Source organism: Haliotis rufescens, unplaced genomic scaffold (assembly GCF_023055435.1).
Source record: "Haliotis rufescens isolate VD_foot unplaced genomic scaffold, xgHalRufe1.0.p SCAF_8, whole genome shotgun sequence".
NCBI lineage: Eukaryota > Metazoa > Mollusca > Gastropoda > Lepetellida > Haliotidae > Haliotis > Haliotis rufescens.
The window spans coordinates 4,405,898-4,422,962 of NW_025964372.1; positions in this window are offsets into that span (position 1 = coordinate 4,405,898).

Genomic DNA, 17,065 nt, shown 5'->3' on the forward strand with positions numbered 1-17,065 from the left:
GGCATGGTATCTCAGTGAATTAGCACTATATATCGGCATCAGTCCGGACTAGCACAAGAAGCCACACACATACACATGCACGTGCATGCACGTCGCTATATAAGTGCAATAATCTTGGACGCGACGTTAAACCCCATTTCACCTCACCTCACCTCACCGTTAACCCTGGCGCTACCGTTCCTTGTGAAATCATCCTAATACTCGAATGTTCGAATTAACGTATCAAAAGTTGACGCGAAGTGTCGAATGTCAGAAAAGTGACAACATCGGTGATAGAGATAGTCATCAATACATGAAATTTCCTTCTTCGGATATCAGCGTACATCTTGATTGTATCTCCGAACAGCTTTGTATAGTGCTTGCTCTGTGTGTTATTTTTCGATAAAGCCTGCGACAGTGCCGTTAATGTTTGTTTGTTGTTTAAAGTCGCACTCGTCGCAGTCTTCCATCTAAATGACGGTGGTCTGTTAATAATCGAGTCTGGACAAGATAATCCAGGGATTGATATTGTGAGCAACGATCCATGCCGACGGGTTACGGTGACACACTGTCAGCGAGCCTGACCACCCAATCCACACAATCAAGTCACCGAACCTGACCACCCGATCCACACAATCAACCACCGAACATGACCACCCAATCCACACAATCAACAGCCACCGAACCTGACCACCCGACCACACAATCACCGATTCTGGCCACCCGACCACACAATCACCGAGTCTGACCACCCGATCCACACAATCAAGTCACCGAGTCTGGCCACCCGATCCACGCAATCCACAATCACCGATTCTGACCACCCGATCCACACAATCCACATCACCGAGTCTGACCACCCGATCCACAATCACCCAGTCTGACCACCCGATCCACACAATCAACCACCGAACCTGACCATCCGATCCACACAATCAACAATCACCCAGTCTGACCACCCGATCCAACCAATCTAGTCACCGAATCTGGCCACCCGATCCACGCAATCCACAATCACCCAGTCTGACCACCCGATCCACACAATCAACAATCACCGAGTCTGACCACCCGATCCACACTCACCGAGTCTGACCACCCGATCCACACAATCAACAATCACCGAGTGTGACCACCCGATCCACACTCACCGAGTCTGATCACCCGATCCACACAATCAACAATCACCGAGTCTGACCACCCGATCCACAATCACCGTGTCTGACCAATCGATCCACACAATCAACCACCGAACCTGACCACCCGATCCACAATCACCCAGTCTGACCACCCGATCCAACCAATCAAGTCACCGAATCTGGCCACCCGATCCACGCAATCCACAATCACCGAGTCTGACCACCCGATCCACACAATCAACAATCATCGAGTCTGGCCACCCGATCCACACAATCACCGATTCTGGCCACCCGATCCACACAATCCACATCACCGAGTCTGACCACCCGATCCACACTCACCGAGTCTGACCACCCGATCCACACAATCAAGTCACCGAGTCTGGCCACCCGATCCACACAATCCACAATCACCTAGTCCGACCACCCGATCCACAATCACCGAGTCTGACCACCCGATCCACACAATCCACAATCACCTAGTCTGACCACCCGATCCACACAATGCACAATCACCTAGTCCGACAACGCGATCCACAATCACCTAGTCTGACCACCCGAACCATACAATACACAATCACCTAGTCCGACCACCTGATCCACAATCACCGAGTCTGACCACCCGATCCACAATCACCGAGTCTGGCCATCCGATCCACACAATCCACAATCACCTAGTCTGACCACCCGATCCACATAATACACAATCACCTAGTCCGACCACCCGATCCACAATCACCGAGTCTGACCAGCCGATCCACACAACCCACAATCACCGAGCCTGACCACCCGATTCACACAATACACAATCACCGAGTCTGACCACCCGATCTACACAATCCAAAATCACCGAGTCTGGCCACCCGATCCACAATCACCGAGTTTGACCACCTGATCCACACAATACACAATCACCTAGTCCGACCACCCGATCCACAATCACCGAGTCTGACCACCCGATCCACACAACCCATAATCACCGAGTCTGACCACCCGATTCACACAATACACAATTACCGAGTCTGACCACCCGATCCACACAATCCAAAATCACCGAGTCTGGCCACCCGATCCTCGCAATCAAGTCCCAGAGCCTGACCACCCGATCCACACAATCAACAGTCTCCGAGCCTGGGCGAACCGGTATTCGAACCTATTCCCTTAGGTTTGGGGGAAACCAAATGCCAGCGGATCTATTCCAGGTGTTTGTGACCTGAGACGCCCTATGTCACTAGGGTAGCCTAATGGTTAAACAACTAACCACCCAACCAGAATACTCCTACCGTTCGATGGCGGACATTTCTATTGGTTGTTGTTGTTGTTGTTTAACGCCGCACTCAGCAATATTCTAGCTATATGACGGCAGTCTGAAAATAATCTAGTCTGGACCAGACAATTCAGTGATTGGTATCAAGCGCATCGATCCACGCTATTGGGATACGGTGACATGCATGAACCAAGTCAGCGAGCCTGACCACCCAATCGCCTCTTACGACAAGCATGGGTTTAAGAAGGCTTGTTTCAACCCGAATCTTCACGGGCCCTGCAGAAAATAGGCATCTGAGGTGGCATGTGGCCATTGTAAGCAGGGTATACATTTGACGACCGTCACGTCCCTAGTCTGCAGTCGAGATTTCACCGAATCTTCACGGGCCCTGCAGAAAATAGGCATCTGAGGTGACATGTGGCCATTGTAAGCAGGGTATAAATTTGACGACCGTCACGTCTCTAGTTTGCAGTCGAGATTTCACTTTCACGCCACTTTGAACAGAATTCCAGGTATATCACCGCGTGTCAGCTTAATGTGGGAGGAAAGCCCGAAGTGATGTAGGACCTTTACCCCTTTGCCGAAACCGACGAGCACGTGTATTGTGCGGACAAACCTAATCGGGTCGAACCGGGATTCGAACCCACAATCAGGTTTAGGGCGTGCCCAAGGGACGCAACTCTGCACAGCCAATTGCGGCGCCTTTGACGCCTGGGCCATCAGTGCGCCCCGATAGCCATGAACGCCTTGTCAGACGTAGTCCCGCACGATGACTGTGGAATATATTTATTTTATGAAAAAAAATAATCTAGAAACGCATACCAAAGCAAGTCTAGCCAGCTCTAGCTAGCTCTATGAAATCAGCATAGGGATTTTTTAAAAATATTAAGTCAAGAGTGAGTGAGTGAGTGAGTATGGTTTTACGCCGCTTTTAGCAATATTCCAGCAATATCACGGCGGGGGACACCAGAAATGGGCTTCACACATTGAACCCATGTCGGGAATCGAACCCGGGTCTTCGGCGTGACGAGCGAACGCTTTAACCACTAGGCTACCCGACCGCCCCTTTAGTCAAGAAGGATATTGTGTAATATAAGATTTCAGAGACTAAATGTTAGTCTATGTCAGACGAAACAAGACCGTTTGTAGTCAGTGCTAGCGATGAGGTCCGACATGACATGGTCTACATCAAGGCCGAGGGACAACGCCTTCATAAATCCGATGCAGACTATGGCTTATTGCTCCTCGTAATTTCTTGAGATTTAAAAGACATATTTCCCGTGGGTTTGTAACTGAAAAGTTGATATCGCTACACTCTCTAATACATTCCCTATCGATACACGTCCCTGTCATAATTGTAATACCCCATTATGTAAGTAGGTAGAGGAACTATTGTGCATGTTGACAAACATCACCTCGAATTTTTTCGCGATAATTGCCGATGGAATCAGTATTTAGCAAACTGGCTTCGTGGTTTAGTTACCACCTAATTATCGTGCCAACATATTACACCATCTGTAATTAATACACGGGTTCAATCGCACGAAAGCCACATTTCATCGGGTGTAAATTAATGTCTGTCAGCGAATTTCTCCCTGTCCAATTCACTAAATCAACGAGAGGCCCGGGTGTTTTCACACGTTAAGCCTTACCCTTGGGCAGCTATATAGGGTCGTATAGAAATAGACATCAGCAGAAAATATATTTTCATTCAGATTATATTTCACCCCCGTCGTTTTATTCACTACATACATGATGTTACAGTGAAGAAATACTACACCAGATGCATGTCAGAATTTTGACCGTTATTTAGTCACTACATACATAATATGTTACAGTGAAGAAAAAAACTACACCAGGTGCAAGTCAGAATTTTTACCGTTATTTTATTCACTACATACATATACTTCGGTGAAGAAAAACTACACCAGATGCATGTCAGAATTTTTACTGTTATTTTATTCACTACATACATGATGTTACAGTGAAGAAATACTACACCAGATGCATGTCATAATTTTTACCGTTATTTTATTCACTACATACATAATATATTACAGTGAAGAAATACTACGGCAGATGCAAGTCCGTTATTTTTACCGTTATTTTACTCGCTACAAACATGTTACAGTGAAGAAATACTATACTGGATACAACTCATCATTTTTACTGTTGTTTTACTCGCTACAAACATATGTTACAGTGAAGAAATACAATACTAGATGTATAATTGTGTATAAACCTCCGGTGACGTCATCCTATTGTTCTCCAGTCGGGTTAAATCTCATAAACAGGGACGTTGTAATTTCCATGGGATTTTATATAATAAATAAAATTAATCCCTCGGGATGCGGGTTTTAAATATCATAACAACCCTCGGACGTGTTTTATCCTATACTTAAACAACGACCACGATTCGTAAATTTCATATATGAGAAATCAATATATTGTACAGCCTCTTTTACGATGATGATAAAAAGTACAAGCTTTAAAAATAATTACCCGTATTTATAAAACGATGAGCGGGTAATTATTTTTAAAGCTTGTACTTTTTATCATCATCGTAAAAGAGGCTGTACAATATATTGATTATTGGTCGTTGTTTAAGTATAGAGACGATGGTTAAACGATGGTACCCTGTCTGGTGCTCGGCATTAAGGGGCTAAAACAAGGACTGGTCGGCTCGGAGTCAGTATACTGTGTCTGAGTGGGGTATTCATGTTCACGGATTGAAAGGTAAGAGTGAGCAGTATTTCCAGTATAAAGGTGAACTGAGGTTCATTCTTGCCAGTCTCATCAACATTTTCTACTCCGATACGATACCTCCTTGCGTGAAGCGAACCGTGAAGATCCGGGGTAGAATAGGTCTTCGGCAACCCATTCTTGCCGTAAAAGGCAACTATGTTTGTCGTAAAAGGCGACTAGCGGGATCGGGTGGTCAGGCTCGCTGACTTGGTTGATGCATGTCATCGATCCCAATTGCGTGTAACATGAAACGTCAGCATGAGAAAAGTGTTGATTGCCGTCGGCCATCCTACCAGGCTGACACGTGACAATTGACTGTGCGTTCAAATTGCCGTGACGTCACAGGTAGAAGCCCGTGAATTTGGCGTTAATTAAAGGAGCACTGATCTAAAGCAATTCCCCGGGACTGGTTGTTGCCTTTGTTATTGTTTTTCCCCCGTGAGTACCCGGATGATACGCAACGCAACTGAGCGTGACAAGAGACTGGGCTACCGTCTGCAAGGACAGCAAAATAAACTTGGAGGCAATATTTGTTTTACCAATTTTTGAACACTGATTGGTTAACCGTGATCTATAAAGATTTCGACAAAGGGCGCATGTTAATTAATTTCTTCAGCCTAAACAAACAGACAAAAAGAACGGAGGAGCTCATCGGTTGTCGTCATTTGGAAATATTTGGAAATTGTTATAGTTTAAAAATAAGTATCAATGCAGTGAAAGCATTTTTCGGATTTCGAATTGCGTCGATAATACGATTACTACTCCCTTGTTTTCATCAACGTTTCTGGTATTTGTCGTCATTCACTTGATGCTCAGTTAATGAATTTATTACAGGTATAATTAGTGGTAGCACCACTCCGAATACCCGACGAAGGTTCCCATTTGGCATTTATTGTGTCTGGGGTAATTATTCAATCTAGATCCAGGTTTGAAATGAGGTGAAATGTGTATTATGTAATATGCACGTGGCAGCCCAGCAAGAGATGAATGATCAGTTGATTTACTTTTTTTTGTAAATCAGCGGATCGTTAGTAGTCATCAAAGGATTAACAGAAAATACATAGATTGATTAATCACTGTTATCTTGCACGGTGGATATGTCAAAAGTGAGTGTTTACATGTCTAGGTTTACTAAAACAAAGGGAATACACTCATATCCTTGCGTGAAGTGCCGATGTAAAAACAACATACTTTGTTCAAAGGGTTAACCGATAATACGTTGATTAATTGCTCATTGTTATCTTACTCAATGGACTTTTTTAGGAACCGTGGACGTTATGAAAATAGTTGTCACATGGGCTTTCTCAGCCGACCCTTGAGACTTGATACCTATGTGAAACACCTGAAACAATACAAGTGATCAGTTGAGAAACGAACATGGGTTATAATATCCCGAAACGATTTATATATTTTAAAATATTTGATTGTTACAGAGACACGTGACATCGAATCGTTTCTTTGTACAGCTGCAGACGTTTGGGATATTGTTCCGTTGTGTGGATATTCACGGATACATTCCTCGAACAAGGAAGCTGCCTAAAATTATACACATAAATTTGGTAGGTTGTAATTATGATATTCGCATTTTGTTTTCCTTCATTTGCAGGAGCATTGGAAAAATTCATCCTTGTTCCTCTACGTCTTGGTTGGGAAATTCTTCGATGCGCGATAGACGTTGTTTTCACAAGTCTTTTTCTTTGTATATTACAGTTAATTTGTAAAATGAGATTCTCTCATTTTGACTGAAAAATCTGTCCATTTCTTTAACAGATTGACCAAAATTGATTAAGACGACCAATAGGGCCTAAAACATCACAATAGATTATTATGTGGGATTAGAAGCCAAACAATATAGAAATGTACTTATCATCGTAACATTTTCAGTCTCTTGGTGATGATATTAAACATAAAAATGTTTGGAATTCGTTGTCATAATAATACAGATGGACATATTTTTCAGTCAATTTGTAAAATAACTGAATATTCAGGCGTTTAATAAATTTCCTAAGTGAAAATTTTGCACATTTTGACTGTAAAAATATAAACACGATAAAATAAGCAATGCTCAGGAGAAATATTTACTTTGTGTTGCAAGTCAAAATAGTGTAAACGAAAATCGCACAATTACCAAGCAAGTGACTTATCAAAACTTCGTCACCATTACCGATGCTACCCACAAAGATACCTACATTTCCTTATTATTTCCAAAAACTGTATTTCATTTTGTTGATCAATGTGACCATACGCCCTGATACTATCAATAAAAGTGACAAATGCGTTTACGAATTGCGCAGCACAGGTTGCGAACTAGTCTAGGTTTCTGCTATATCATCCGGGTACTCACGGGGAAAAAACAATAACAAAGGCAACAACCAATAATTGCTTTTGGTTAATTGCCTTAGATCAGCGTCCCTTTAAGCCAGGTACGGATAGCACGTACAACTCCTTATATGTAGACAGTGGAGGCGCAGTCTTAAGATGAATAAAAGTAGAAATAAGGCTGCCGGCGACAAAAGTATCAATTTTTCTGCCATAGAGCTATCTTGCACATCCGGGCACGTTCATCAATATTATATATAATATTATGTTTATAAGTAATAATAGGAAACAAGAAGTTTAACTCTCATTTCACGTTCATAATTCACATTTAGTTTGTTGTTGCATTGACATAAACAATACGTTTTGCATTGTGGATATGCCGTCGTTAACATATTACTTTTTAACGTCTTTTCACACATTGACACATCTCATTAAACATACGGAAAGGTGACTAAAATATTATCAGTCACAAAACATGAACAGCAAAGATCCAAAAAGTGGTGTCAAAGTTAATCATGAGCGTTTTTGTTTCTTCTGAGAACAATGCGTTCGGGTTTTTTTTCTCATGAAAAGGTACCGCGAAGCGACCTTCACCTTCGGTCGCCATTTTGTGTGAAGTTTTGGCGAAGTAGTTGCTGTGCCGTTTTTGTGTTTTTGCAAAGACTTTGAAGTTTAGGAAGCATTAATGGAACTTCTTAGTATACGTGTCAATATGAGAAGTGGCAATACTTCACACTGACTGTTTTTTATACACGTGAGTAGGTATGTAATACAGTCTGAATGTTTTTTTAATACGCTTTGGGACTGGATAAGAAAAACGAAGCCTTGCACAAACACAGTGAAGAAAAAAATACGTTCCATCCACCATCGATAAACTAGGCTTTTAGTGGGTTTCATAATCTTATTAATACATAGATTTGTAGAGATTTGATCCCTTTCAAACTTTTAACCAATATATATTTGAAGGTTTTAAACTTTCCTTCTCATGTGTATTTTCAATCAGTCGGTGCAATTTGTTCAAACTGATTTTTTCATATTTCAATGGCGGCACATTTGAGCGAAGTGTAAACAATGGGAATTTGACTAACTTGATTCATATGCATTATGTATTGACAGTAGATTTGTAAAAATGACACAAATGTTTTGGAAATTTATCACCTTTTACGATCTTGTAATTGATAGGGGCTTGGGGTGATCCCAAAATAATTATTTCAATTCTTTGAACATGATGTTTCAGAAGGACATATATGTCCCTCTGGCACAGCAGCTACATTTTTTGTAGGGACATATATGTCCAAATGGCATCCGGAAAGTTAAACCATTTTATGCATAGGTGGCTATTTCCCGCATATTCTCACAATCCACACGTCGATTGCCGTTCCCTGTTCACCCGATACCGATTGTCATATCAGTCCCAGTTTTGGATGCGTTTATCTTTGTTGCCCATCTACATCTATGGGGAACAGCTTACTAGAAGACACCCCTCTCAAAAATAACATGGTCCAAACTACGACGCCATCAAGTTGCGAGCGCTTGTTCGAATCTCCGGAAATGACGTCATGATGGAACAATGTGTTAGAATGTAAACACAGAAAAGACATGTTTAGATCTAAACATGATTAGGAATGTGTTTAAATACTTAACGGAATACACATCTAGTGTGTGCTGAATGCATTTAGGTCAAAACACATGAAATGAGCTACAGCAAACTACGGTTATAACGAACTCAAAGGGACTACTAATTTTAGTTCGTTATAACCGTAATTCGTTATAAGCATATATACAGCATAACTACAGCATACAGTCGGGACTAAAAAGTAAGTTCGTTATATCCGTTAGTTCGTTATAAGCGTGTTCGTTATAACCGTAGTTTACTGTATCATATTCTAGAAGACCATACCAGAGGATATGCCACCGAGGAGACACATTTTGTGAGAAACAAACCAAATGCTCTGCTCGGTGATATTGATACACATTTAGCCATACAGGCATAATCTAAATGCTCAGTTAAAAGTTAAACTAAATAGTTATAATAATAAAAATTTCTAACTAAATATTTCCACATGAAAACAAAACATTAGTTCTCACCACCGAAGAGTGAGTGAGTATGGTTTTACGCCGCTTTTAGCAATATTCCAGCAATATCACGGCGGGGGACACCAGAAATGGGCTTCACACATTGTACCCATGTCAGGAATCGAACCCGGGTCTTCGGCGTGACGAGCGAACGCTTTAACCGCTACGCTACCTGACCGCCCTTCTCACCACCGAAGACCGTATAATGCAGTACTTTGGATTTAGAACTATTTTCGCCATTTTGTTGGAGACATACCAATTATGTATACAATCGCGCATGACATTTAGCTCGTTTTCACTTTCAGCGATTGAAACAATAGCGCCTGTACAGGCGGGAACCTTGAAATGACTATTATATACACCCAATAATAAATGCTATCGGTTAGAATAAAATAATTAATATACAAATACAAAAAGTAAGGGTGATAACAAACAGCCCTTTTTGAAATCACATTATACAACAACCAGGGTGTAAATAACGACTTTAATGCGTACAGAGCATTTGACATTTTGTATACAGTGACATACCAGCTTTAAACATGGACGGATAGACCGAAAGATGGTTCATTAAAATCAACCTCAACATAGGATACAAAAACTGCATACAAGATAAAATTCATAAGAATATTTCCATTCACACCAATATTACTCAATGTATCCCATAGCAGGGTTACTGTATTCGACGAAATAAGCGCCCCGCTCTAATACGCGCCCACGGCGACATTTTCTGAGATATTTGCTAGTGAACATTCCCAGTTAGCGCCCCTTCCGATTGATCAATGACCACAAGACTTATTTATTCGCGTATAATACGCACTCGTATGTTATATGCACCCTTAAATATGGGCATTTAATTTTTGAAAAATATATCTGTCGTACATAAACATTTCAGGCTGTCAGCATAAACCACGAAATTTATCTTTCAACTCTGTTTTTTTCACCAAAATAATTTTCAAATAAGAGCCCACTATTTCTAATTTTGAGAGCGCCCTGGGCGCTTATTACGTCGAATACGGTATATCTATACAAGGAACGAAAACACATGAACAAGGGGCTGTAACTTCGTACCCATGATTCGTTAATCCGGACATTCGTTAACAAGGATACTATACAGGGAATAATAGCGTCTGGATTAACGGGGTCTACTGTCGATTCCACAAACAGCACTGCGGTTATATGCAAATAAAATATAAAATATTTTTACTAATCCTGTTAATCCGTTTTGTATATATCGTTCTACTCAGTTTTTAATAAAAGACTAATAGACTGAAACCTCAATAAATCAATAACTCCTTTAAAGAAACGTTTTAGATAATGCATTATTTTCGAGCCTGGTTGAATAATTTTCTGAACTGCGGTCTATCACGTTTCCTTCTGCCCCAGACTGTCTCCGTGGTCTAGTGGTCCGTGGTCTAGTGGACGGGGAGTTTGTCCGGAGATTCCCGGAGATTGGTTCGATTCCCGGCCGCGGGAGAGCGAAAGCTCGGTGGTTCGATCCGTGGCCGTGTCACACCAAAAGCCGTTAAACAATCGAACTTGTTGTTTCCCTGCCTGGCGATAAAACAGACACACCTTATTTCAGCTAACCTCCTCCTGTCTCTAACTACGGATAAACCGATATAATCTCGACGGTTCTCAGTACAGGTAAACGACCTTCCACTGTTCATCTGATTAGTGGGTTGTACTTTGTAAATATTCATGTTGTGGTTGAACCCGGGATACACACCTTAACAATTTCATGACTGCTCGTCTATAGTCACTCATTCTGTAAGTATAGATCAGCAAATTAAAACAAGTGCCTGCAAAGGGGGACAAAAATGTTGCCTGTCGCCAGTAACGAGTGTCAATAATAACCGTATCAATAAATCGAATCCCTATGACTGGCACCCAAGACAGAGCATTCACTATAGCAATGTAGACAACAGTCTGCGATTTACTTTCCTGTTTTATCCCGTACGTTTTATCTCTCCGTAAGTGGCGTCTACTGACGACATATACATATGAGTATATGACGACAGTAAATGTAAGCAACACAGATATGATGAAAACCTCTGTTGACACCGCCGGCGTAAGGTTCGCGAAATAAGTCCCGGCAAAGAACATCGCCCTGGCGGCCGCAAACACCCAACTACCTATCACCACGAGGAAACATTTGCTAACGGTTATATTTGCTGCGTAGAAAAACGGAAACCGAATACCAAGAAATCTCTCCAGTGCAATCAGTGCTATATTGTTTATCGACACCATGATCAAAATGGCAAGGATAAATATTCTCAGGTAAGAAAATACCAAATTGCACCACCAGTCGTGTACAAAGTCCGTGATGAAGTACATGGGGAAACCAATCATGGCGTACAGACAATCACCCACTGCAAGGTTTGTTAGAAAGACGTTGCAGGGTTTACGCAGAGACTTCGTTTTCAAAAAGACGTACAGAATGATGCCGTTACCGACAACGCTGACGAAACTCACAACGCTTCCAACACAGACAACGACTACAAGCCAGAACCCGGATATACGATCAGGTATGACACAACCTAGCGTTGTGTTGTTCATGGTTGAAGTTTGTGATTATTGCAATAAATCACTGAAGAAACAAATATTTCAAGTAAAACTTCAATCAAAAAAAGTATTGTAACAAATATCTGTTGCAAACAAAACACGTCTATCTCTCGTGCATATAAAACATGTCATTATTTGATGCAAATAACATCTCTGGTGCAAAATATCACACTCTTTTATTGGGTAAACGTTTGGATGCCTTGCTATCTTCATTTCCACGAGAAATCTTTCCAACGCTCATTGAAAAACAGTGTTAAGAGGGATTGTACAGAAGCTATAAGAGGGATGTGTGTATAAATAAACATATGCCATCTAGAAGGACTCCTTTATGTCCGTCAGTAATAGACTTCATGTTTAAGTCAGTGACCAGTGATTAGAGGTGCGTTGGAATCACATCAGACACGTCTTCACAAGAACATTTTACCCTTGACTTCCAGTTCTTCTCAAGTGAACCGTGTATGGCTTGAGTTTGGAAACAAATTCAATGCAATGTCGTCAAGTTCCATGTTCTCAAATCTCTAGAAATTGTTCCATTTCTTCTGATGAACGTTAGATTGATTTTCCCCTTGAAAGAAAGGTAAAATTTGTTTAAATAGAAAATCAAGATTTTTATATATTTGTGACATGACTTTTGTATAAAGATGTTAAGTCTTTCGTTTGTCGCCGCACTTAACGCCGAACTCAAACAATAGTCCAGCTATATGACGGCGGTCTGTAAATAGTCGAGTCTGGACCAGACAATCCAGTGATTGACATCATGAGCATCGATCTACGGAATTGGGATACGAAGACATTCCATTACCCAAGTCACCGAGCCTGGCCACCCAACCCATTAAATCGCCTTTTAGGACAAGGATAGTTTGCTAGGTACATAACATCGTAGTGCTGTCATTTACTGGATTGTCTGGTCTAGACTCGACTATTTACAGACCGCCGTCATATAACTGGAATATGCTGAATGTGGCATTAAACAAAGAAACAAACCAACAAATAAAAATATATATGATATAATTATAGAATGTATTCCAGGAAAATATATACTCACTTTTCATTTTCCCGTTTTCCACGGACGACGAATTGGGTATAATTGGCTTAGTCCAAACGTAGGATATGTGATCACAGTATTTCACTTCTTCCGTCCCCGTGATGTTGCAAACAACAACTGACGCCCCCGTCACGGGCAGTGCCCACATAACAAACCGTGGAGCTCCTGCGAAGTATGATGAAAACACACCTAAATATGATAATTAGATACCTCACGACGCATTGTACGAGTGACGCGTAGAAAAAATTATCACGTTTCTCTCAACTGATGTGTTGATTAATGAAGACAATTGATGACAATAGTGGATGCTGAGGATAATTCTCACCTGAAACACTCGCGTTAATCTTAATCAGTGAAATAGCATAGCAAATATAGTAGAGGTAAGGTTAATACACCGGCCATGTGATGTTCTCTGTGTGTGTTATTATATACTGAACCGCCAAAGAGACGTCACCGTGGATAGATATATGAGAAACCTTATTTGTTCAAACACTGTAAACGTACTTTGAGACATATTAAAAAGATGAAACTTGGCAAAACTGATCATCAAGGTTGAAATTAAAGTGTCAAATGTTCTTAAAGTGAAACACAACACCAGCCTCTGAGAAAATGGCATCACAAGTCAGTATCTCGTGTGTCCGCCATGTGCATTGATGACTGCCGTGCAACGTCGATACATGGAATGGATGAGGCGGTTGATGAAGGCCATAGGCACTTGAGCCCATACTCTGAGGAACGCCTGACGCAGTTCAGCTGCAGTTGTCGGCCTTGGTCGGACGTCATTCAGCCGTCTTTGAATCTCGTCCCACAGGTGCTCGATGGGATTATAATCGGGACTGAGTGCAGGCCACAGCATGGTTCTGATGCCATTCTGCTGGAGGAGGTCTCTTGTTGCTCTCGCAGTGTTGGCGAGAAGAGGATTCTTCTCCGCTGCTGGTGGCGCCAATGCTGGTGCTGTGTTGCCCACTGAAGACGGTTCCGGCGATGACGTGGTGTCAGAATGGGTCCTCGGTGTGGCCTGTGACAGTGGAGGTGTCTGCTCGTCTATCGTCGACGCACGGTGTCCGCACTGTGTCGCTGGTGTGTCTCCATGGTCTGTCGAGCAGTATCCGCAGCAGTAACAAAGCGATCTTGAAGACGCTGTCGCACAATCTGACGATCCTGACGTCGGGTGGTGACCCTTGATCTTCCACTACGTGGTCGGTCATCTGTAGTGTTGGTGGTCTGGTACCGTTGCTGGAGCCTGTATATGGTCCTTACGTGGACTTGAAATGCATTGGCTACTTGCCAGGCGGTTTGTCCAGCTTGCAATCGTCCATGGGCTTGATGTCGCTGATTTCTTGTCAATCTTGATGCATGTATGTGGTAGCAATTCAATAACGAATGAATGTTATCCGATCTGGGTGGATTTTTATAGGGCAAGAAATGGGGGAACGCATGTGCATTTTAATTTGCACGGAACTCACATGCATCAGGTTACCATGGCCGTTGCCGTGATGCGTTTGTGCGATCGGTTTTATTGTCATCTGCTTTGTTTCTTTATCATAAAATTTCATTTTTCCGGTAATGTTAAATTTTAGAAACTTTGACAAAAAGTACCCAGATATTAAATGACAATTATGAAATGGCTAACTAGTATAGTATATATCAATAACAAGATTAAGATATTGTATTTTGAAATTGGAATGACTGAGTGATTGAGTGAGTGTGGTTTTACGCCGCCATTAGCGTTGTTCCGTCAATATCACGGTGGGGACACCCATATGGGCTTCACACATTGTACCCAATCAGGAAATCGAACCCGGCACTTTTCACTTGACGAGTGAACGATTTAACCACTAGGCTACCCAATCGCCCTTAGAAATTGGAGGTAATTCCATTATAGATTAGATACCTCTAATTTTAATTTGGAAACGGGCGCTTTAGAATTACGCCCACCATATCACCATGACAAAATTAAACGCGAACTCTATTGGGAATATACTGAGTGAAGCGGCATAGGCTGCCATGTTTTGAGTGGGGTTACGATCACAATGAAGAAAACATCGCTAGTAGCCTTTAAAACAAATTAGGGCGCTGTTAATGATGGAACATTGTTTTTTGTCACTTCCTTATACTTAATTCACACACGACAGACAGTGAAGTGTGTACCACTACTACTACTACCAACAACAACAACAACAACAATAATAATAATGATAAAAAATTATTTTTTTTAAACAGATTCTGCTTGTCGAGTCCATTTCCAATGATATCGGCATGTCCTTTGTACTCGAAAAGTGCAACATTCGTCATCTAAAACGTAGCAAGGTAGAAGAGGGAGGGTCAGTCAGCTTACTTGGGGGAGGTATTGACCATCTCGTGGAATGTCAGGCCTATACGTACTTAGGGATGCAGATTAGGGACAAAAACCAGAATGCCCATATCAAGGAAAAACTTCGGGCAGAGTACAAATGTAGACTTAAGAAAATCTTGAGTTCAGAGCTGAACGCTCGCAATAAAGTGAAAGCCACAAAAAAGCTGTAGCCATCCTTTCATATTGTTTTGGTGTTGTTGATTGGACGAAACAAGAAATTCAGGGTATTGACACCCTCACACGAAGAATCATGTCAGACAATAGATCCCACCAACCCCGCTCTTCCCTCAATCGCTTATATTTACCAATCATGATGGGAGGGCGTGGTTTGATTAACGTCGGGGCTCTTCGTGATAGAATTGTTTTGTGCACTTATGCACACATTTATTTGTCTGATGATCCTCTTGTGAGGCATGTCAAGACTCATGATAAAAACAAGGCATTCCACAGTTTACTTAAACGAGCCAAGGGTGTGGGACATAATCTCAATGTCGGTGTTGATTTTGTTGATGGTTCCGTTCTGCTGGACGGCACAGAAATGAGTGTCAACCAAGCGTGCCATATCAAATCGGTCAGAATTGGATGATAAACAATGCTACCATTCACCTCAAAGTATACAATTCCGACAAAAGTAGTTGTAGTTTTTCTGAAGTTGTATTGGTTCTTTCGTTTGTTTGTTTGTTTGTTGCTTTACGCCGCACTCAGCAATATTCAGCTATATGATGGCGGTCTGTAAATAATCAAATCTGGACAAGACAATCCTGTAACTGACATCATGAACATCGATCTACGCAATTGGGATACGATGACATGCATCAATCAAGTCAGCGAGCCTGACCACCCGATCCCGTTAGTCGCCTCTTACGACAAGCATAGTCGCCCCTTACGGCAAGCATGGGTTGCTGAAGACCTATTCTAACCCGGATCTTCACGGGTCAGCCTGCTCTGTAGTTGTCAGTGTTCAGTCAGACACGTAAACGTCTACAGGGTTTGATTGTTTGTAGATGTACTTTAGGACATGAAAACATTATGATAATTCCATTATATTTAGTTAATAATTATATCAGAAAAACGCAAAAAACTACAAAACACATTGGAACAATCTTGAGTGTATTTTACAATGGCATAAAGCTGTATTAAACCTAAGCCGGTCAATCTGTATTCAGCTTGGATGTGTGAGTGAGTTGGGTTTTAACAATATTTCAGTTATATTTCATGACTCAATTCCTTAATAACTTATTTCACTTCAGACAACATTTCATGGATTTCATGTAGGATTGAAGGTCATATTGCCGTTTAAAAGTCAGCATAAATTTTGTCTGTGTAAGTAAGTCAAAAATAATTCTAATAAATTATCTTGGAATGTTATTGAAAATGTTTGTTGGATTTGTGTGACGGTAACTAGGGCACGTGTAAACGTTATAGGTTGAATGCATTTTCCACTCACTCACTCACTCACTCACTCACTCACTCAGGTCTTTGCAAGAGCGCTGTTTGACACTGAGACGCTGTCTCAAAGCATTTAGAGAATCATTAACTTCTAATTCAAAACACATAATAATACTCGGATTTCAAGATAA